The sequence below is a fragment of the Acomys minous genome (genome assembly GCF_964271855.1).
Source record: "Acomys minous genome assembly, chromosome: 10".
In the NCBI taxonomy this organism is placed as follows: Eukaryota; Metazoa; Chordata; class Mammalia; order Rodentia; family Muridae; genus Acomys; species Acomys minous.
In genome coordinates this window covers 6,052,829-6,076,266 of record NC_140491.1, presented here as the reverse complement: position 1 = coordinate 6,076,266, position 23,438 = coordinate 6,052,829, and the positions used below count along the sequence as shown (strand labels likewise).

At 47.7% G+C, this 23,438-nt stretch overlaps 1 protein-coding gene and 1 long non-coding RNA gene across 8 annotated transcripts in view; one reads left to right on the top strand and one right to left on the bottom strand.

Moving 5' to 3' along the window:
* RBM47 (RNA binding motif protein 47) overlaps positions 1-23,438 on the bottom strand; it is a 139,328-nt gene that overhangs the window by 69,661 nt on the left and 46,229 nt on the right. For 3 of the 7 annotated variants that reach the window (XM_084797597.1, XM_084797598.1, XM_084797596.1), the window contains one exon: positions 10,382-10,464. The exons of 3 other annotated variants lie outside the window; for them this stretch is intronic. The gene's annotated coding sequence lies outside the window, so the exon portion shown is untranslated. The remainder of the gene's footprint in view (positions 1-10,381; positions 10,465-23,438) is intronic. One more of the 7 variants, XM_084797599.1, reaches the window with a different exon arrangement.
* LOC311606396 lies at positions 18,573-20,509 on the top strand. The gene is made up of 2 exons (XR_014782334.1): positions 18,573-19,950; positions 20,154-20,509. It is a non-coding gene; the product is annotated as an uncharacterized lncRNA (long non-coding RNA).

The following is a 23,438-nucleotide window of genomic DNA, read 5'->3' as shown; positions in this document are numbered from 1 at the left end:
TTTGTTTGTTTGTTTTGAGACAAGGTTTCCCTGTATAGCCTTGGCTGTCCTGGACTTGCTTTGTAGACCAGGCTAGCCTTGAACTCACAGAGACCCATCTGCCTCTACCTCCCTGAGTGCTGGGATTACAGGCATCTGCCCCCTGGACAGGCCAGACTTATTTTCTTTTTTAAGGAGCTTTGAGTTCTGAAACATGAGGAAACAGAGAGAAGTGGAGATTTAATGTGGAAAACTAAAGTCCTCACTCTGCCAACTCCTTCAAATCTGGAAGCTGCCTATCACCCACCTAACCCCAACCTACACCCTAAAGAAGGTCCCGCTGGCTTCTGATGCCTTCTCAAATTATCCAAGAAACGCCAGGCTGCAATGGAGGAGTGGGCACACAATGCATGTACAGCAACTGGTACTGGCTGCCACTGGCAGGTCAGGCGCCAGACCAACAGTTTTCAAGTGAGGTTCCAGGAACCCTGGGATGCTCACCCAGAAAATACCTATTTTGGGTACCAAGTCATCATGGGTGTCTCAGGAGAGATCACTTGTGTGACTGAGCAGCACTTGCCACTTCCCTCCTAGAAAGTTATTTGTACAAGAGAAAATTCAACTACAGCCCGTCAGCTTTTGGCTGATGCTTTCTAGCAAATCAAAGAAATGAGCCACAGCTGTGTCTAATTCTAGCTGTCAAAGTAAAGTTAAAATTCAAGGCGGGGGGTGGGGTGGGGGGAGCTTGCATCTGCCAACATGGGCTTGCCAATAATTAAAGGTTTCTTTGGGAAGATCGGTTGTGACAGTAACAAACTTCAATGCAGATTGTATAATAAAACATATGTCAATGTTTTACAAATAAGTGAACCAATATTTTCCAAATGGCCATGATGGTTTAGCGTCATCCTATAAGAGTTCAAACTAGACCAAGAACTTTCATGTAACAAAGCATGAAACTGTCACTGATGTGTTTAGAGATTTTGTAAGCAAATAACCTTTAGGGAACTACCTTGCCAGGCTGGGGACGGAGGTCAAGGGCAGAGCACTTGCCCAGCATGACTCCTAGAAATGAACGAATGAACACACACACACACACACACACACACACACACACACACACAAATTGGACCTTATAGAATTTGAATTTAATATCAAATAAGACTGTTTGGGCCAGGTGTGGTGGTGCACGGCTTTAATCCCAGCACTTGGGAGGCAGAGGCAGGCGGATCACTGTGAGTTCAAGGCCAGCCTGGTCTACAAAGCGAGTCTACAACAGCCAAGGCTACACAGAAAGACTCTGTCTCAAAAACAAACAAACAAACAAACAAGAATGTTTGGGGACTATGTGCAGGATGGTGTGCATGGTTCCCATAGTTTTAAAGAACATAGAGTTGGGGCTAGAGAGATGGCTCAGTGGTTAAGAGCACTGACTGCTCTTCCACAGGACCCAGGTTCAATTCCCAGCACCCACATGGCAGTTCACAACTGTCTGTAGCTCCAAGATCTGACACCCTCACACCAATGCACATAAATTAAAAATAAATAAATAAATAAAAGGACAGAGTTAACAGATTTAGCAAATAAAAATGATATTTTAGTATAATAACATTCTGTACAATATCTGGGACATATTTATGCTTAAAAATATACTTATGTGAGCTTTCTAAGGAATTGGGGATCCTATTACGCTTTGTCTGCTTTTAAGATGTGCAAAGAAAAAATCTTTGAGAAATGCCTACTTAGACGTCTCACACATGTGCTAAACACCAATACCTGTTGGGGGCATGGAGCCCAGGATGATCCAGAACATGCTAGTTGGCCAAGGAGGACCCTGAGCTACTGATACTCCGGCTCCTACCTTCCATGTGCTGGGAATTCAGGGATGTTAAATTCTATTAGTTTTTTTAAAATAATGTTTTATTTTTTGAAATTATAACCTAATTGTATCATTCCCCCCTCCAAACCCGCCCATGCAACACTCCCCACCCCCTACTCACTTTCAAAGTCATGGTCCTTTTTTAAAAAAATTAATGTTACATATATATATATATATATATATATATATATATATATATATATGCTAGGAATACATATATTCCTAAACATGTAAATGCAACACGTACAGGTTTTCAGGGCTGACCATTTGCTGTATTTTATTTAGTTATTATTTTGGTTTGGGTTGGGTTTTGGGGGCGGGGCACAACTTCACTTTGTAGCCCAGGCTAGCCTGGAATTCCTGGTGATCCCCCCTGCCTCGGCCTCCTGGGTACTGGGATAAGAGGAACGACCCGCCAGGCCTAGTAGTACATTCTAGGCAAATGCCGGCCTCTGCAGTTACAACTCTGGTTTTCCCATCCAAATGAGAAGACAAAAGCCCAAAGAAACCAAGTGAAACTACTGACTGGCAAATGAAAGACCAGAACCGGCTACGCCCTCAGACTCCAAAATCTCAGCTTGCAAGCAGTAGGCTCCCACAGCCTTCTGAATGATGCAGGCTCCCCAAAATGGTTAGTGTCCCCAAGTTATTTCAAATGTCAGTGAACCAACCTGGGCTGCTCGTCTGCTCTCTCACAGCTGTGCTTTCTGTTATGAGCATCAGTGAACCCTAAGGGCTGTGCGTGAGTGCGTGAGTGCGTGAGTGCGTGCGTGCGTGTGTAACAGGCCACCCAAAGCTGCCACAGGTGTTTAGACTCAGGGCAGACTTTCCTAACCAATGCTTCAGCCTTGCATGACGACGTTCCTGTTCAGGGCTGGGAGTCCAACAATGGAGACTGCTACAGTGATGCAGCTGCCGTGATGGGAAGCTACTAGGAATGTAAGCCGAGCCTAGAAGCACCCTCGGGAGTGAGTGGGGAAGTTTTCCAAACTGGTTGGTACAAAGAAACACAAGCATTGTTATAAACCAAAGTCCTGTCTTTCTATCAGCGTCACTCTGGGTATATACTTAATAAGCTTGGGCTCCATAGCAAACAAACTAGGGAAAGGCTTGGTTTTTGTTTGTTTGTTTGTTTTGCCTTTTAATGATCCAGTAACAGGGGAAGGAGATGCTTGCCACTGTTACATAATCAGGAAAGGAAAAAGGGGGGGGGATATGCCAGCAGCCAAGGAGAAGGGGGGCTAACCTCCAGTTACCAACCACAATATACTGCAGAAAATAACACACTCGGAGAGGCACCCCCTCTTTCACTTGAGAAAGTGAGCTTTCTTTTTTTCTTCTTTTTTTCAGGTTGGTTTTATGTGTATGAGCACTTTGCCTGCATGTAAGTGTGTGCATCCTACAGGTGCCTGGGGTCTGAGGAGGTCAGATCCCCTAGAACTAAAGTGGTTGTGAGCCACCGTGTGTGGGCTGGGAACTGAGCCTCGGTCCTTTCGAGAGCAGCAGGCTCTTAAGTACTGAGCCACCTCTCCAATTCCTGACCCCTCCCTCCCTCCCTCCTTGTCTCTCTGTCTGTCTGTCTTCTCTTGTCCTTCCTTCCTTCCTTCCTTCCTTCCTTCCTTCCTTCCTGTGTGTGTATCCTTTATTTGGCTCACTGGGACTGTGGGCCTTGTCAGAGGTAAGGCGCATAGGATGATGCCAGCAGCAGCTGTGTATACAGAAGTTTAGATGGATGGGACAAGAGTAAAAGAAATCGGCTTATAGGGATCAGAGGCCCAAACTGGAGTCTTAATGAAGAAGAACATTCTAGAAGGGAACTCATGGTACCACCAGAGAAAGCAGGTTTAGGAAGAAAGTCTGGAGACACACAAGGCCTCTGGACACCTGCCCTACAGAAACCAGGTTGGAAAGTGCACGTCGTTAAGGGAATGCATCCAATAGGGCTGGAGAGATGGCTCAGAGGTTTAGAGCACTATCTGTTCTTCCAAAGGTCCTGAGTTCAATTCCCAGCAACCACATACATGGTGGCTCCACAACCATCTATAATGTGATTTGATGCCCTCTTCTAGCCTGCAGGTGTACATGCAGGCAGAGCACTGTATACATAATAAATAAATAAATAAATAAATCTTTAAAAAGAGAAAGCACCCAGGCCAAGCAGGCAGTGTTGCTCTGAGTGCAGACCCTGGCTCGCACCGCCCTTGTGCCTGGCTCCCCAGAGAGGCCCCACATCTGTTTGCCCAATCGAGATCCTCCCTCACTGACGGGGATGGGATAGGCTGAGCTCCCTCCTGAGTGGCTTTAACCCACCAGGGGCCATTTCTCATCTCTCTCCTTCAATGTGCCTTCGGAGTTGATGCTTGAGCCTGCCAGAAGCTGTGACTCACCAAACTCTCAAACCAAGAGCACAATGCCAGTCGCTGGCCTCGCTTTCCAGCCCCAGCATCCTGCCTGCTTTCTAGTCTTCACATGCAGAGGTGACAGGTCCCCGTGATCCTGTGCTCACCAGCCATGTCGCCTGCCTTCACCTGGTGTCATAGACCTAAAACCTGTTGTGCTAGAGTCACTGTCCTTATGCCACCCCCACCCCTGAGATAGACCTGTCCTGCAAAGTGGCCAGTACTAGTTTAGTGTGGTAGCCACATCTTGTAACCCCAGCACTCAGGAAGCAGAGGCAGGAGGACTGCCCCAAGTTCGAGGCCAACCTGGGCTACATAAGGAGTTCTGAGCTAGCCTTGTCTCGAAAGGTGAACAGCAACCATAGCAACAAGGGTAACAATGTAGGTCACTTCAGAGCAAATGTTTTCTCTGCTAAGAGCCAAATGGTAAATAGCTTAGATTTTTTTTTTTTTTTTTTGCAGGTCACCCAGTTTCTCTTACATAATTACTTTCTTTTCTCCCAACTTCACACAAACAGGCTAAGAAGATAGTTGGGTGAAGGCCTTCCATACAAGTGTTAGGATCTGAGTTCAAATCCCCAGGTAGAGCTGAGCACAGTAATATCCTCTAGAACTGCCACTCCCAGAACTCCCACAGCCACCCGCACATTTACATATGAACACATCATACATGTAAACAGAAAATAGGATTTTTAGGTAAACAAACAAAAAAGACCAACAACAACATCCAGTAAACCGGGGGCGAGAAAGATGTCTCGGCGGTTGAGAATGTTTGATATACAGCCATGGGGACCTGGGCTGTGCTTGCTCACCCCAGTGCTGTGTGGGGCAGAGACAGGAGGACGGACCACTGGGACTCGCTGACTGCCAACCTGCCTAGATCGCAAGCTCCAGCGTCAGCTCCAAGGAGCAAGGTGGAGGTGGAGGTGACAGACGAGGGCGCTGAGCAGCCTCCGTTGCACTTCACGACCTCATGGACACAGGCGTGCACAGCTCTGTGTGTGCAAACACACAAAATAACGATAAGTCAAATCAAATTTATACATATGTATGTGTGCATGCATGCCTGCAGGTAGATAGATATTGAACACAGACAACTAACAGTCTCAGTTTCAACAATACCTCATCTATTTCTAGGACACAGAAGTTTTATCATTCTGGGTGAAATCCGAGTGGCCTTTCTGTTTGCCGTCACATTTTGTTTTGTTTTTTGGCATCTGATCCCAGCACAGATCCGAGTGTGTGTGTGTGTGGCTCAAGTGAAGGTCAGGTGTCCTGTTTGTCTGTCCTTGGCGGCAGCAGCTACAAACACATCTGGGAGCCACTTGGTTTTGACCACCATGAAGCCTTGCAGGAAGCCTTGACTTGGGTGCACATCTAATGACCGGCTCTCAGACCGCTCTTGGGAGCTGACATTGGTGGTGGGGACAGAACCCAGGGCCTGCTACATTCTACACAAGTTCTCCATCACTTCGCTGTGTTCCCAAACTGCCCCCTCGCTGACATTTGAATGTCACCCATGAAATGTGCCTAAAGGTTTGATGCTGACCTTAGCCAAGTGATTCAGCCTCAGAACCTCGGGAGTATGTTCCTGTTTTCCAAACCATCAAACGCCCTTTTGCAACGCACAGAGCCACCACTGGCCTGATACTCTGCCCAAGGACGCATGTTTTGCTGGCGCCTAGTTTTCTTTTTCCTTGTGCACAAGGGTTGTAAACTTCTGCCTTGTAGAAGACAGATGTCCTTGGTAGGCAAACATCTACTTGCCGGCCCCAAGGCTCACCTCTATCTTTGTACCTTTTTCATTTTCAAAATGGGGTATCTCATTTGGCAGCAGGCAAGTTACCAAGAATTACAGAAGCTATGATGCTTTTGTAATTTTTTTTTTTGTAATAGGGTCTATATATCCCAGGCTGGTCTCAAACTCCATATGCAGCCAAGGATGACACTGAGTTCTTTTCTACCATTCAAGTTCTGAGATTATAGGCAATGTCTCACCACATCCAGTTTTTGGTTTTTGTTTGTTTTTTGAGACAGGGTCTCTCTGTGTATCCTTGGCTGTCCTGGACTCACTTTGTAGACCAGGCTGGCCTCGAACTCACAGCGATCTGCCTGCCTCTGCCTCTTAAGGGCTAGGATTAAAGCCGTGCACCACCACGACCAGCCACATCCAGTTTTATGAGATGCTAGGGGTGTGCTTGTCTTAATTAGGGTTTTATTGCTGCGAAGAGAGACACCAAGACCACGGCAGTTTTTATAAAGGACAATAGTTAATTGGGGCTGGCTTACAGTTTCAGAGTTTAGTGCATTGTCATCATGGCAGGAAGCACAGCAGCGTGCAGGCTGACATGGTGCTGGAGAGGGAGCCAAGCAGCTGAAGGCAGCAGGAGACTATATGCTGCACTGGACACAGCTTGAGCATAGGAGAGCTGAAAACTCAGCCCCACCATGACACACTTCCTCTAACAAGGCCACACCTCCAAATAGTGCCACTCCCTATGGGCCAAGCATTCAACACATAAGTTTATCTGGGGGGGGGGGGAGCAGTATACCTATTCAAAGCATCACAGGACAGAACCTAGAGTTTCATACGTACCATGCAAACACTTTGCCAATGGAGTTACATCCTTAAGCAAAGAACTGTACTATGAATGCTCTGAATATTTATTTTGGGGTGCTGTTCATATTGATGTTAGCATTTCTTATTAACTTGTGGTTTTACTCTTGGACTCTGCTTCGGAGATCTTGTTACACTGGGGTAATTTTTGCAACCCTTGTGCACAATCCCCAGAATATTTCCTACGGTGCCTTGGGCAGGTTTCAAGTTGGGCTGTGAGTTGTTCTCCCAACCCCCCCATCCCCCACCCCCGCTTTCTTTGCAGCAATGTTACACTGTATATAGCTAATTTTACTAACATGCGATAAGAAAACAACTATTTGTTTAAACGGAAGAAGCCAAAAAAAAAAAAGTTGTTTCTAGAACCCCTCTTCTGGGATTGTTTTGAGCAGCCTGGGATCATCTGCGACAGGACCCTACTACCGCATGACTAAAGAAAAGAGTTTTCTCAGCTCAGCTCAGTTGTCTGACTTTGGGTATATTTGCTCTTTACCACGTTTCCCTCGTACAGGCCACAGAGTTGTACAACCTTGACGGCCCTCACCTCCAGCTGCACTCTTGAAACGAGAAGAGGGCCATTTTCTGAAGACCTGTTCTCCAACACACTTTAGGGGTTGTATAAAAAGCTGTTGCTGAGAACCTGTAATTTCACTGGCTGAGCTTTAGTTCAGGAACATGACCAGCCACTTAACATCTGCCACCACCACAACAAAATTCCCGTTTGCCCTGCTGAGGGGGCTCAAAGGCTGAGAGTGCTTGCCACCAAACCGGAAGACCTGAGTTCAATCCCTGGGACCCAAATGGGAGAGAAATGCTTACAAAAGTTGTTCTGTCTGCACTTGCCCCTACAAACATGTACACACACACACACACACACACACACACACACACACACACACACACACTTTTTTTTTTTAAGTTATAGCCAAAGAAGAAACAAAAAGTTCATAATAAAAAGCTCAGATTTTCTTTGGCTGGGAAACTGATCTCAGACTAAGGTGACATTTTCAGAGGAAGGTGGCGGAGGGAGACTATAAACCTGTTGAAAAGATCTAGCTTTGGGCTGGGCGTGGTGGCACACGCCTTTAATCCCAGCACTCGGGAGGCAGAGGTTGGTAGATCGCTGTGAGTTTGAGGCCAGCCTGGTCTACAAAGGGAGTCCAGGACAGCCAAGGACCCTGTCTCAAAAAACACCAAAAAAAAAAAAAACAAAAACAAAAAACAAAAAAAACACCACAAAAAGAAAAGAAAAGAAAAGAAAAGATCTAGCTTTGATCAGTCCTAAGATCAACTAAACCCCTGAGTTCATGCCTGATTTAGAAACTATGGAGCTCAAGATGGCCAAGTCAGAGCTAGGATCTCCCCTCACCCTTTCTTTCTATCTTCTGTCTGTCTGTCTATCTGTCTGCTGTCTGTCACACAGCTCACACTGGTTATGGAACTAAGGGTGACCCTTGAACTCCTGGTCCTTATGCCTCCGCCTCTGAAGTGAGTGCGGGGGTCACAGCACATACCACAACTTTGATTTCAACAATTTTTTTTTCCTTAAGAAAATAGAATCCCTAAAGAATTTATTTATTTATTTTAGTTTTTTGAGACAGAGTTTCTCTGTGTAGCCTTGACTGTCCTGGGCTCACTTTGTAGACCAGGCTGGCCTTGAATTCATAGCAATCTGCCTGCCTCTGCCTCCTAAGTGCTGGGGTTAAAAACTGGGATTATATTCAAGTTTATTTGTTTTTACTTTCTGTGCACTCGTGTATGTCTGTGTGAGGGTGTCAGATGTTGGAGTCACGGTCACCTGTGAGCTGCCATGTGGGGGCTGGGAATTGAACCCAGGTCCTCTGGAAGAGCAGTCAGTGCTCTTAATTGCTATGCCATCTCTCCAGTCCCTCAACAATACCCTGGATAGAACATATCAACACAGAGAACTAAGGCTGAAAAGCAGCCTAAAAGGCAGATGCAGAGTCGAGGAGCTGAGGGCTCCGCTCACACCATCTGCCTTTTTACGTACAGCCCTTGGTGGGGGATACATGGACTGAGCTAACGAGCACTGTTGCCTGATTACATCAAAAAGGAGTAAGACAGGAAAGTAAGCATGTGGCTGGTGAGGCAGACCTCTTACTAGAAGCTGGTCGCCATGGTGAGAGATGCAGGTGAAGGGAACTAGCCTCTCAATTCACAGGAAAACCAGACTTGGGACCCGGGGCCAGAAACGATGCTGACTGAGATGAAAGAGGTCTGACCAAACTCTAAGAATAGCAACAACCGCAGATCTCACCCTCCACTTGGAATCTACCTCTTCAAGGATGTCAAAGGTTCTTCCAGAAATGTCGCCAAATTCTTGTTCTACACCTGAAGCTGCTCTTCTCCAGCGAGTGTGTGCTATTCCTTGCTACTGACACTCACGGGCTATGCTGGAACCCTCACATGGCTGTCCCCGGTCAGTGCCACCTGTCCCCAGCTGCTCTCTGCCCACTAAGCCATTCTTGGGCCTCTGAGTCTGTTGAAATGTCACTTAAGTTCCAGACCTTCCCTGACTTTCAACCTCCCAGCTCCAGAAAACAGCTGAACCTCATTTTTTCCTTTCTCCATTTTCAAGTGTGTGTGTGTGTGTGTGTGTGTGTGTGTGCGCTGTCTGCAAGCATGTATGTACATATTGTGGGTCGCGTGTGTGTGGCCATGTGATTTGGAAGGGCTGGCTTATCCTACATCCTTAACTCAACCACCACCTCCTAACCCTGTAGCACAGTTTTCTCTTTCAGCATCTTTCCACTGAGTCAGCCCAGGGCTCCTATTCACTCAGAACATGGTTGTTCCCTCTTGAGAATTCAATACCCCGCCCCACAAAAGGAAGTGCGCTGTGCTCAGTGACCACTTCATGCGAGTTATTTAAGGATTACCGGAATCCAAGTCGCCGTGAGATACACCCCAATTGCAGGCACCTTAGATCACTATTGATTGGTGGGGACATGCTGAGGGTGGCATTGCGGAGTCACGGGTAATCCAACAAAAGCCAAACACGAGCTCACCACCAAATATGCCCATTAAAATCAATATTGAAAAACAAATCATTCTTTTTTTCCACTCTTATGGGGACATTGATGCTTACAAACATACAGGGTACTCTTCCTTCCTTATTAAACAAATCCAAACCAGGCAGTATTGTGCTTTTTGATAATAGTAAGGGATTGGAGAGATGAGACGCTCAGTGGTTAAGAGCACTTGCTGCTCTTTCATAGGACCAACACCCATATCAGGTGGCTCACAGATACCTGCAACGCTGGCTCCAGAGGATCCGAACCCTCTTCTGGCCTCCCCAGGCAGCAACAGACACTCGCGTGGATACACATCCATACACATAAAACTGAACACTAGAAACAAATCTTTAAAAGGACAATAACAATGAGGAAGGGTGGTTATTTGCGGGTGGGATTTGCTAGGTGATGTTCTGAGCCCCTGTACTGTGTTCACCTCAGTGGGGAGCAAGATGAAGTCGCTTTAACTTACCGAACCTCAGTGGGCCAGGCAACCACTAAGTGAGGCTGGGTGGCAGGGAGCAAGCCGTTCTTCTGATTTCGGTGCGACCTGAGCTGTGAAATGGAAAAGATGCCATCAGCAACCTGAGGAATGCTAGTGAGAAGTCGGCCATTAGGAACCACCGATCGGCAGGGGCCAGCAAGATGATGGCTCGTCCAGAAAACTCAGAGCGTGAAGGCGCCTGCTGTGTGTGTGACAGCTGTGTTCAGTCCCCAGGGCTGATACGATGGAGGGAGAGAACTGGGACCTACAAATTCTCCTACAGTCTCCACATGGGTGCCATGGTGCACATACCCGCCCCAACCCTACGCACACCCACACATGCATGTGCCAAATAAATAAATATAAGGGAAATGTTTTTTGTTTGTTTGTTTGGGTTTTGTTGTTGTTGTTGCTGCTGTTTTTGTTTTTTTAAGAACTACTGGTAAGAACTTCGGAGAAGAGACTGGAATAAAAACATGGCGGTGTCGTCCACCCAAGGGGACATAACCAAGCATGATGGGACGCCGAGAAAAGACAATTTTGCAATGCTACTCGTAGCTATAAGACATGCAAAGGGAAAAAGCATCTCACTCTGACTAGGAGAGGAGGAGGAACGGAGAGAAAAAAACCTTACATATTCAAGGTGACAAACCCAGATCTACTGCCTGCAAGCTGGGCATTTGTTTTATTTTGCTTTGTGACAGGGTCTCATGTAGCCCAGGCTGGCCTCAAATATACTATGCGGTGAGGCTGGCTTTGAACTCCTGATCTTCCTGCCTCCAGCCCCCAAGTGCTGGAATCACATGAGAGACGCCACGATGGATTTTGGGCAGGGTTTCCCTACGTAACACTGGCTGTCCTGGAACTCACTCTGGAGACCAGGGTGGCCTCGAGAGTGCTGGGATTAAAGGTGCGCGCCACTGCCACCACGTTGGATCTTAAGTGTTCTATATATTCCTTTAGCTTTGGGAGCCCTTTACAGCTGGCCTCTCTGCTCACAAAGCCAGGTCTCCTTAACTGTTTGGCTTTATGGCCACTAAAAGACTTTTGAGTAGCCAGGTTCTGCACAGCGGATTTTATTATCTCCTGCTGCTCCACTGCCCCACGGACAATGAGTCAAACTGTGATAAGTGCCCTGCTCCTGCCCCTACTAAAAGACCAGAGCCTGCCTCTCGGAAAAGTGGTAACTCCTGGTGTCCAACTCAGTAAGCAGTTATCTCAACGTTCTCCCTAGTACAGGGGCCAAGCTAACTAAGCTGAAACTTTTGATGGGTGTACAGTGCTTGAAGGAACTTTGACCCACAGACATTTGGCATGGCCTCGCCTCTCTGAGTCCAACCTGTGTCACGAGTGCCCATTTCAAGGGTAATAAAGAACCCGACTGTTTGCTCACAGCAAACGGAGGTGGTGCCATGTCATTACCTGACTTTTATCTTCCTGTCTGCCAAACTCTCCACAAAGGAAGTGTGCAGCCCACAGGTCAGCTTTCCAAATGATCAAAATAAAAGGGGACAGATTTCTAGACAGAAAAACACCAGAGTTCTGCCTGGCGTTTTGAAACAGCAGTTTCTTAAGATAAATGCTTGTGGTCCCAAGATCGCAGCACTTGGAGTAGAGCTCACTGCACTGGAAGACGCTGTGCTCACCCTGACGGTCCCTAGGCTCCACTTTATGGGCATGTTATAAAACAGGAATTGGATACAAGGAAGCAGCCACAGATGCTGAGAGTCCACGCCTCTCGTCCAGGATACCCAGTCCTGCTGCCCTCATTTGCCGACTCCCCAGCCCTCAGGGGCTCAGACTGGGATTGTATTTAGAGATCAGATCTTCAGAGCAGTGATCCAAGTTCAATGAGATCTCTGGAGCCAGGTGTGGTGGCGCATGCCTTAAATCCCAGTACCCTGGAGACAGAGGCAGGTGGAGCTCTGTGAGTTCAAGGCCAGCCTGGTCTCCAGAGTGAGACCAGCCAGGACAGCCAGGGCTTTGTTATACAGAGAAACCCTGTCTGGAAAAGTGAGAGAGAGAGAGAGAGAGAGAGAGAGAGAGAGAGAGAGAGACAGACAGACAGACAGACAGACAGACAGACAGACAGACAAAGACAGACAGACACAGAGACAGAGCGAGAAAGAGACAGAGACAGAGATCTCTGGGATGGGTCCTGACATAATATGTTTGGAGTCCTTAGAAGAAGAGGGTATGAGGACGTAGACCAGGAGATTACACAGCAGAAAGATGGCCGTTTTGGGCCATCAAGATGGTTATCAAGTAAGGGCCTTTGCCACCAGACCTTAGTTTGATCCCTGAGACCCACGGGGTAGAGGAGAGAACTGACTCCCACAAGTTGTCCTCTGACCTCCATGCATACTGCCCCCCCAGCAATAAATAAATATTAAAAAAAAATATTAAAAAGAAGGTAACCACCTGCAGATACTCTGACCTTGAACTGCAGCTTCTACAGCTATGGTCAGAAGATGCTCCTGCTGCAGCAGATGCTCACCTCTGGTCTAGTCTTGCCCAATGAAACCAATCAAGGCCAACTTCCCACACCCCAACACCATGTTGCAGGACCAGCGTGCCAAACACAAGCAGGGGTGGCTAAGTACACAGTTAAAGGACTGCAGTGGACAGTGGGAAGTGGAAGGGCACACGCTCCATCTACAACTATCAAATTTAGAACCTCTGGAGTACTATAAAGCCATGTAAAATATGACCTTGGCTCTTCAATTTACAACTCTTGGGCAAAGACAGTACAGGGCATTAAAAACATCCACCATTCACTGGGTGGTGGTGGTGCATGCCTTTAATCCAGCACTTGGGAGGCAGAGGCAGGCAGATCTCTGTGAGTTCAAGGCCAGCCTGGTCTACAAAGTGAGTCCAGAACAGCCAGGACTACACAGAGAGACCCTGTCTTGAAGAGACAAAAAAAAAAAAAAAAAAAAAGCAAAGAGGAAAAAGAAAAAGAAACCAAGCCCCCTTCCTGTCCACCACTGAAGCACAGCTGTGCCCACCTCTTTCTGTCCATCTGTCGGTCTGCAGCGATAAAGGCGGAACTTCCATCACAGAGCGGATTCCTCGAGTTAATTAGACTATGTGTACAAGTGCAATGAGTGCTAATTAAAGCAGAAATAAACACTGAAAAACAACTGAGAAACTAATGATTGGGTGATTAAAGATGTTCTGCCTCTCAATGAATGTGAGCCAGACTAAGACAACAAACAAGATCACAAAGGGTTAAAAACCTATGCCCCTGTGTGGGAGATAGGCTGGGTCTGACTTTCTTGACTCCGTCCCAGGCTCTCACACAGCCTCCAAGGACAGACCGACTGTAATGAAGGCCTTCTCCGCGCTCTGGCTAAGATCAGTCGTAGAAGAATAGTATTTCTGAATGAACATAGAACTTTCAGACTGAAGAGAAGCCGGGCATTGACACTTGCATCAGTCAGCCAAGCACGGGAACCGAGTCAGGAAGGAAATAGTAAGTTTGAGAAGACAAACACGAAGAACTCCAAGCATGCCTGAGCTACGAGGTGATTCTCAGTTTCAACTCCCAGCACTTACACAAAGAGCCACACACAACAGTAACCTTAAAACTTGGGGGAGGGGTGAGGGGGGGTGGAGCAGTGTGCAGAGATAGGCAGACCCCTGGGAAACACTGGTCAGCCAATCTAGAGTGCTGTGCTGTACACAGTGAGAGAGCTCGGCTCCAAAAGTGAGGTGGGCAGTAAGAGTAAGGCAACTGACAACACAGGTACTGACACACAGAGAACACACACACACACACACCACACGCATGTGCGCACGCAAGCTGAAATGTACTAAGTGTAAATGACACTGCAATAGAGGCTGAAGGTGGGAAAGATAGGACAGAGAATGCCACATGAGGGATATTTATATCCCAAAAGATGGGGAAGTAAGCGCAGGAAAGAACTGTTCTCAAACTTATCCTGAACACATCCCCTCTTTGTGTGGACGAAAATGGCCTGGGGTGTAAAAAGGCTTCCTCATGCAAGAACCACTTTTAAAAAGTCCAAAGTCTTCACCCTCCAAGAACGGCACTTTCTTAACCCGGCCTCCCTGGACAAGCTGCCCTCTTGTGGTTCCTGAACACGAAAGCAGGCAGCAAGGCCAGCCTGCGCGCACTGGGGAGACCTGAGGGCGGGTATGTGACGTGCTTCTTCCTTGTCAAAGGGGACATGACTGGGACATGACCATCATGGGGCAGGGGCACAGCCTTAGGTCACTATGGAAGACAATGATATGGTTTAAGGCTGACAAATCCAATAGATGATTTAATCTCACCGCTAACTGCTACTTAATTTGAACACCCAGCCAGCCTATGCAAAGCAAGCGGAGATCTCACGCAAGTCAGTGCCAAGAAAGCAGAATTACAAGTTCACATATCTGCCGTCTGTGAGTGTGACTCAAGAGTCCCACGGGATCCTTGCACCCAGAAAACAAAAGTAACCAAATGGTACTCAACTTTGTATTTGAAGTAACTGACATGGGTGTCTCAAGAAATATTTAGCATTTGTTTAGGAAGGAAAAGATGGAAGCCTCATTGGTGTCCTAGGCCTCTAAGCACAGCAATTAAAGGTGGAAGTTGGAAACGAGGCGTTCAAGTTTCTCCTCAGCCACAGAGACCAGCCTGGGCAACAGGAGACCCAGGTCCCTAAAACAGAACAAAATAAACACATACAAGTGGAAACAAAGGAAGGAGGGAGGGTCAAATTTCTCATTTTTCTGAAAACTGAACCCTAGACAAAAAAACAAAAAAAAATCCACAAAAATAAATAAAACAAAAGATGAACCCAAAATGGAAAGGTCTCCTGGATGCAGCCCACCCTGGACTCCTGCTACTCTTGCCTCTACCTCCCAAGTACTTTAAGAACAGGCATGCCCCACTATACACAGCTGAGATTTTTTTTGTTTTGTTTTTTGAGACTGGGTTTCTCTGTGTAGCCTTGGCTGTCTTGTACTCCCTCTGTAGACCAGGCTGGCCTCGAACTCAGAGATCCACCTGCCTCTCTCTGCCTCCCGAGTGCTGGGATTAAAGGCATGGGCCACCATGCCCGGCTTTAAGCTGAACATTTTTTAAAAGTCTTTGTTAACTTTCATTTTTATTTTATTTTATTTTTATATGTATAGGTGCTTTGCCTGCATGTGTGTGTGTGGGTGCACGGCATGCGTGCCTGCTGCTCAGGGAAGCCAGGGGAGGATATCAGAGTCCGTGAAACTGGAGTTAAATATGGTTGTAAGCTGACCTGTGGGTGCTGAGAATTGAACCCAGGTCCTTTGGGAGAGCAGTCAGAGGCCTTCATCTCTACAGCCCCTTCCCAAGTTTCCTTTATTAAAAAGATTGCTGAGTGTTAATAGCTCAGACTGCAACGCCAGCCACGGAGGGAAGCGACGGAAGCAGAGGGCCCCGCGTGCGAGGCTTGTTTCAAAGGGAAGGACGGGGGTGAGGTGGCTCAGTCCTTTTGCTTGCTGTGCAGGACTGAAGACCTCACCAGGACTCCCAGAGCCCATGGCGAGCTGTAAGCGCTGTCCGCTGACTTCCAGAGGCGTGGCGCCACCCCGCGGCCACCGTGCACAAGCCGCCACGCTGGCTTCTGATGATGACGCTTTGTAAAAGAGCCACTAGCCACCAGCCCCAGACCCCTTCCCTTTCCTCTTTTCCTCTCACCATAAGCGTGCATATGCATTCATCTTTAGCCCCTCTGCCCGTTTCCCTCTGTGGAAGGTGCGTTCCATGAGAAGAGACTCTCTCCTCCACTAGATCCACCTGAGGCAGGGGCCCGTCACTAGCCAAGGGCTAATGTGAGAGAAGTGAAATGCTCTCATTTGGCCAGACAATGATCCTTTAACCAAATTAGCTTCAAACATCATCCTCACAAGCCCTTCCTTAGGTCTGCCTCAAGTCCTCCGTCTCACAACAAAAGCTCATCTATTTGCTCAAACCTCAGTGACCGTGGTGGCAAACAAACTCTGCAACCAAGTCCTTGAGACCAGAGATCGGCGGTGACCGGTGACCGAGGGGGCCTTTTGTTCTGGAGCTGAGAACGCAGGTGTACAGGGATCTGGTGTCTCCGGGTTCACACAGAGACAATGGGTTGCCGCAGGACTGTTCCAACAGCTTAAGGCTTGGCCTCTGAGAAGGCGCAGTGACGGATGGCACAACACGATCTGTGGCAGGCACAGCTGGGAAAAGCGCAGAGTTGGAAGGCAGGCTGCGTCACTAGACCTTGTGCCAAAAGCCAAAATAAAACCACATCTCTGCAAAGGGCATGGCATGGTTTATGGTGAAAAGAATGATTTTGTAGGATATGTGCCAGGAGGTGGAGGCTTCAATGCCACCCTGAGTGCCTGTGTCCCCTCTCATCTCCATCCCAGGGACAACAGTCCGACAATCCGATGGCTAGTCCCAGACATTGCTTCCTGCCCTCCTTTCCTCTTTTTTATTGTTGAGTGGTGGTACGTGTTTTATTTTTATTTAATTTATCATCATCATCATTTTGTTTTTGTCAAGATAGGGTTTCTCTGCTTGGCCTTGGCTGTCCTGGACTCCCTTTGTAGACCAGCAGTCTGGCTTTGAACTCACAGCGACCCACCTGCCTCTGCCTCCCAAGTGCTGGGATTTAAGGCTCCTTGCCACCACACCCGGCCACAAGTTTTATTTTTTGAAACAACATTGCTCCTGTAGCCAAGATTGGCTTCCAGCTTGACATGTACCAGGCTGATCTCGAACTCCTTACTCACCCTTCTGCCTTGACGGCCAAGAGCCGGGACGGCAGGCACTGGCAGTCAACTCCAGCTTGCAACCTCTTCCTTTTAAAGTGTCGTTTGACAACACATTGGGCTCAAATAAATGTGGGTGTTGCATTCTGACACAATTCAAACAGACCCCATACTACTTGGGAAACAACCAGATATCGTGATCCATGCCTGTAATCCTAGCCCTGGGAAGATGGGGGCAGGAGAGGAAGAGCTTGAAGATGAACAAGAAAGCGTCTGGTCAAAAGAGGGGGAGGGAGGGGAGAGGGAGGGGAGAAAAAGAAGGCTGGTTTTCACTACTGTCCAGAATACAGAGAAATGCCAATTTGTGACTCATCTCTCTTTTTTTTTTTTTAATTTCTATCCCCTAAGCTAATCATTTGTAGAGATGAAAGATGCTGCTCAATTGGGGCCAACGGTGTTTTGTTTCACCAGCGGCTGGAGCCAGCGCCACTCCTCCAGTCTCAGTGCAGCGCCAAGTCCTCCACGAGGCCCTTCCTCGAAGCTTACACCAGGTAGCTTCCCTCCCCTTCTCCCCCCCCCCCCCACTGCAATTAAGTACTGGCCAAGTCTGGTTCGTGCCCAGCTATCCCCAGCTGTGGTCTCTAAGACGCTGGGATTGCTGTCTCTGCTCACCTCTGCATCCCAAGTGGAGCCCAGTGCTTGACACAGCCTCGTAGCTCAAGATCACAACAGAAAGCCTACTGGGAACGCAAGACGGTGTGGCCACCGAGGGGAGCAAAGACCACAAGATCAGGCTGGAACATTCGTGACTATACCGAGGGCATCTAAGTCAACACGCTATAGACAGATTCTTGCACATCTGTGTCTGTTGTACTAACACACACGGCAATCAAACTATAGAGTCGGCCTACATGCCCATCAACAGACTAACCTGTAAAGAAAAGGACGCACACAGACCCAACCGACAAAGAACATCCAAATGTCATTTGCAGAAGGATGGCTGGGACTGGAGATAATGATGTTAATTAAGATGAGCCAGACTTAAAGACAAAAACTTCATTTTGTCTAATATATAAAACATATGTAACATGCAAGCAAAAATTGATGTATCTGGGCATAGAGGAGGGGCTACGGGCAGAGTACGATGACGTGTATCTATGAGAACGTTGCGTGAAGCCTGTATTGCCAGGCGTGGTAACGTACCCAGTAATCCTGGCATTAGAGAGATAGAAGCAGAAAGATCAAGAGTTCCAGTCCAAGCTGGGCTGGATGAGATTCTATCTACAGAAAGAAAAAAGAACATTGTTTTTAGACACTAAAGAAAAAGAATAAGAAAAAGAAAAAAAAAAGAGCCAGGCACGTTGGCGCACTCCTATGATCCCAGCACTCGGGGGAAGCAGAGGCAGGCGGTTCTCTGTGAGTTTGTGGCCAGCCTGATCTACAAAGCAAGTCCAGGACAGCCAGAGCTACACAGGGAAACTCTATCTCAAAAAACTAAAAACAAACAAACAAACAAACAAAAAACCCAAACAAACAGAAATCATGCAATAAAATTTAGTTGAAATAACCTAAAAAAAGAAAGAAGGAAAAGCAGGGTTCGGAGTAGGCCAATGCTTACCCAGCCCTGAACTACAAGCATAGGATGCAGGCAATCCTATTTGGCAGTTCACCACGGGTGACCAGCACCAGCGCAGGCAAAGTGTTGACTCAGCAGAATTCTTCTGAGGTTCACTAGTTATCACCCCCACCATCTTTCAGGGCCCCACTCAAGCCAGGAAGACGTGCTGTTCTGCTAAATCAGCCTTTATCATGGGGTAGAAAGAACACTGCTTGTGATTTCCCAGTTCCTAGTTCTGCCTGGTGGCACAAAGTAAGTTCCGGCCTGACTCCTGCACACAACAAAGCACAGACTAAATGGGGTGGTCTTTCTGATTTTAAAGAAATTTTGATATTTACCTTTCATTTTCTCTTCCAAATTATTTGCAACTGGACAGCCATGAGAAGCCAGCCTGTGAAATCACTCCCTCACAACCACACTGTGACTTTGGGAGCACTACCCACCCACTAGGTCACAACCAGGCACTTACTTCAGGAACACTGCCTTCTCTCTAATGTTCCTCCAGACTCACGGACACACAACAGTTAAAAACACGATGAGTCAGCAGAAACACTGTTGTCCAAAGCACTCAGGGTTTGCACAATCACCAGGAATTTCCTAACAGGGCCAGAGTGGGACAGAAGATCCACCAGCCTTAGATGAAATCTGCATCCACCACAGAAAACGCAGAACGGGGCTGAGACCATAGCTCAGTCTACAGAGAACTTGAAACCTTGGGTTCCGACCCCAACACCACACAGACCCTAACGTGGCGGCACACCGCTACTTAGCGAGTTCAAGGCCAACTTGGGCTACAAGTCCGAAAAAATTTTTAAAAAGAGAGAGGGGGGAAGGAAGGAGAGGAAGGACAAGGAAGGAAGGAAGGGGAAGTTCAGAATACTGTGCTCCCTCTAAATGCAGTCTGGGTTTCCTAAGGTCGATCTTCAAAATGCAAGAGCAACGCAAGCCAGGCGTGGCAGCACGTGACTAATTATAGCACAAGGCTTCTTCCAAGTCAGCAAGAGCAAAAACGCAGAGGTTCTGAGCTGCAGACAGCTCCCCCTGTACCCAGGACCGGGTACAGACGTTTTAGGAGAGTGAGGACCCACACTGCCTGGGACCTTCATCTCCTCTCAGATACCAGCAGAATCCTAACCACCCTTGCCAGGCTCCACCTAAAACACAAGCTAACCAGAATCCAGAATGCAAAACCTGTCCTTGGACGGTGAGTGGATGGCTCTCCCTGCTCTCCCGTTGTCAGCCTGACAGTCAAGTATGAAGTGTGTGTGTGTGTGTGTGTGTGTGTGTGTGTGTGTGTGTGTGCGCGCGCGCGCGCGCGCGTGCGTGCGTACACAAGGGCGTGTGTGGGCTGAAAGTCAATGCTAAATATCACGTATCACTCTCCACCGTTTGTTTTTTCTGAGGCAGGGTCTCTCATCGAGTCAGAAGCTCACTGGTTCGGATCGTCTGGCTGGCCATCACCCTTCAAGGACCTGCCTGTCTCTGTCCTTCCTCCTCCCAAGGCTGGGTTTAGAGGCGCACACCACTACGCTTGGCTTTTCTGTGTGGGCTCAAGGAATCCAAATACAGATTGCTCACATGGCGGACGCTATGGGCAGAGCCATCCCCAAGCCCACACTGAGTATATCTGCTGACTGCTTCTCTAGGGACAGGAAACAGCAGTGGGAGCCCTGACTTTAAGACAACGGAATAATGCCGGAAGCATTAAGTGCTGCCTGCCTCTCAGAATCCTTTTTAAAATAATAAATAAATAAATAAGTCCATTTCTTCTACTCTACAACACACCCAATTACACATTGTAACATTTTTCAAACATTTTAAAAGCTATCATTAAATCACCAGCATGTTTTATATGCTGTAATCAAGCCCCTTGGAAGATAACCTACCAAATGCACCATATTTAAAGATACGCTGAATTGGTAGATGGTTACCCTGTCTGTCTGGCTCTAGGACAAGAGGCAACGAAAGCCAACCAGTCTGTGGGATTAGGGAGGGAGGGAAAGAGGGAGAGAGGGAGGGAGGAAGGAAGGAGAGAGGGAGGGAGAGAGGGAGAGAGAGAGAGATCTCTAGCCCCAGGAAGCAGAACAGGGCAAAGAAGGATGGGCCAACAGGAGCACAGACAAGAGAAGAGAAGAAGTCTTACCAGAAGGTTCCATGCCAAAACCAAGATCCCTCTACGGGTTAGCTCAGGCTACTGTGACAGGCACCATTACATTATAGGGCCCCTTCTGCTTGCCAGAACTAATTCTGTTTTCACCCAGTAGGGTTCTTGGCCCTCCCAATCTGTCTTAGGGTTACTAATAAGACACCATGACCAAAAAGCAAGTTGGGGGTGAAAGGGTTTATTTGACTTATATATCTGGAGTAGCAGTCCACTGAGGGAAGGCAAGGCAGGAACTCTCACTGGGCAGGAATCTAGGGAAAGGAGCTAAGGCCATGGAGGGGTGCTGCTTACTGGCTTGCTTCCCATGACTTGTTCAGCCTGCTTTATTATAGAACCCAGGACCACCAGCCCAGCGATAGTGCCAGCCATAAGTTGGCTGGGCCCTCCCCACCAACCACTCGTTAAGAAAACGCCCTACAGGCTTGCCTACAGCCACTCTCATGGAGGCATTTTTTCAATTGAGGTTCTCTGCTCTCAGGTAACTTTCAGCTTGTGTTAAGTTAACACAAAGCTAGCCATCACACCATCCGAGGCTGCCTCTAGGGAGCCAGCATGTTCATTTGCCCAGAGTGAGTTTCCCTTTTTTGTTTTGTATTGTGTTGAGGCTCAGGCTAGCCTCAAACTTATTTTACAGCTGATGCTGACCTTGAATTTCTGATCCTCCGAGCTTACCCCCAAGGTGGCCAGGGTGAGGATGGAGGTAGGAAGGGCAGGAGATGAAGGTTATCCTTGGTTACAAAGCCAGTTCAGGCCAGCTTGGGGCTAAGGGAAATGTGGTTCCTAGAACAAACCAAGACAGAACCCACTAAAGCTACAGAACCTCAAATCCTGCCTCATGGATACCTCCTATGACACAGAGTTTCAGAAATCCGATTAATATCATGGAGCCACGTCCAAATGCTGATGATTGAATACTAAGCTATGCTCAGTGCAGCGAGTACCTTCAGTGAATCAGCATGCAGGGCTTTTCCCCACAGTTTGACTTGGGTCTGTCTCAGCCAGAGTCTACAGACATGGTTATAGACAAGGATGCACTGATTTTCATAGGCGCATATACACACACTCACTCTGTAAAAAGCTTCCTTCCTATGCATGACTACTACTTGGTAGAAATTAATCCCCTGACAACAAAAACACACATGGAACCGCTCCAACACAACATTTTCCTAGCAGGGCGGACTGCAGCGGCGCATACTCTCTGAGCAAGGGGAGCTGTGTGTGGTAAGCACAGTTATTCAAGTGCTATCTCAGGAGGCTGAAGGACAGCTGGACAGTAGCCGAGGGGCTGGAGCCACGGCTCCGTGTACAAGCCCCAGGGTTTGAGCCCCAGAACCACAGTTAAAAACAAACATGTAAACAAATAAAAATATTCAGAACAAATCTTCCATATTATAGCCAAGTGATATTTTTAGCCTTTTTTTTTTTTTAAACCAGAACTGCATTTTAGTGCAGCCACCATCAAACTAAACTGACACCATAGAAATCGACTTTTTCTTTTTTTCTTTTCTTTCTGGACTTAGTGTCACAAGAAACAAGAAACTTGGGGGAGGCAGAAGCACGAAGATCGCTGTGAGTTCAAGGCCAGCCTGGTCTACAAAGTGAGTCCAGGACAGCCAAGGCTACACAGAGAAACCCTGTCTTAAAACAAAACAAAAAAACAAGTAAACAAAAAGTGTGTGTGTGTGTGTGTGTGTGTGTGTGTGTGTGTGTGTAGCATGTATACATGGTGTGTTTAGTTGTTACTATGGGCATATGCAGGTGCTTTTTCCTTAATCTCTATCAACCTCCAAGGCTACTTCTTGAAATTGAAGGATACAAACAGAACTTCACGGGCATGTCCTTCAGAAGGGAGCTGTGAAAAGACCACTGTGGGGAATGCAAGGCGCAGCGGCCACCTCTTCTGTGGCCCACCGCTAGACCACAGCTTGCACATCACAGCCAGGACGAGATTTTGCTCTAGCAGTGGGCAGGTTGAAAAATGATTCACGCTGCTACAATGGGATGGGATCCAGCCACAGAAACTTCGCAGTACGCACTCCTCTGGGCTGCTGTCTCCTGGCTGCACAGCAGTCCTCAGGCACTCAGGAGACTGAGGCAGGAGGCTTACAAGTTTGAGGCCAGCTTGAGGTACAGAGAATGATCTTAGGAAAAGGAGTTGGGTTTGGTATGTGGTGGCACATCCCTCTACTCCCACGCAGCATGTGATTGGTGGCGTCCAGACTGCCGCTGCTGGACGCATAGGCAACACAGGGCAGCCACTGCCCAAGATGACAAAGGATTTTAATATTTTAACAGCCAGCTTGCCTGTGCCACATATGCAACCATGTATAAGGCCTCATGGGATGTGCAAGATTTTCAAACAGACCTAGGCTCAAATCTTAGTGCTTGCTGCACAAATATGAGGACTCAGTTTCGAATCCCCACATAGCACCCATGTGAAAAATCTAGGGATCCTTGCATGTGAAAATGCTGCAGTGAACAGAGGCAGGAGGATGGATGGGGCTTGCTGACCACTACCTGAAGCTTCA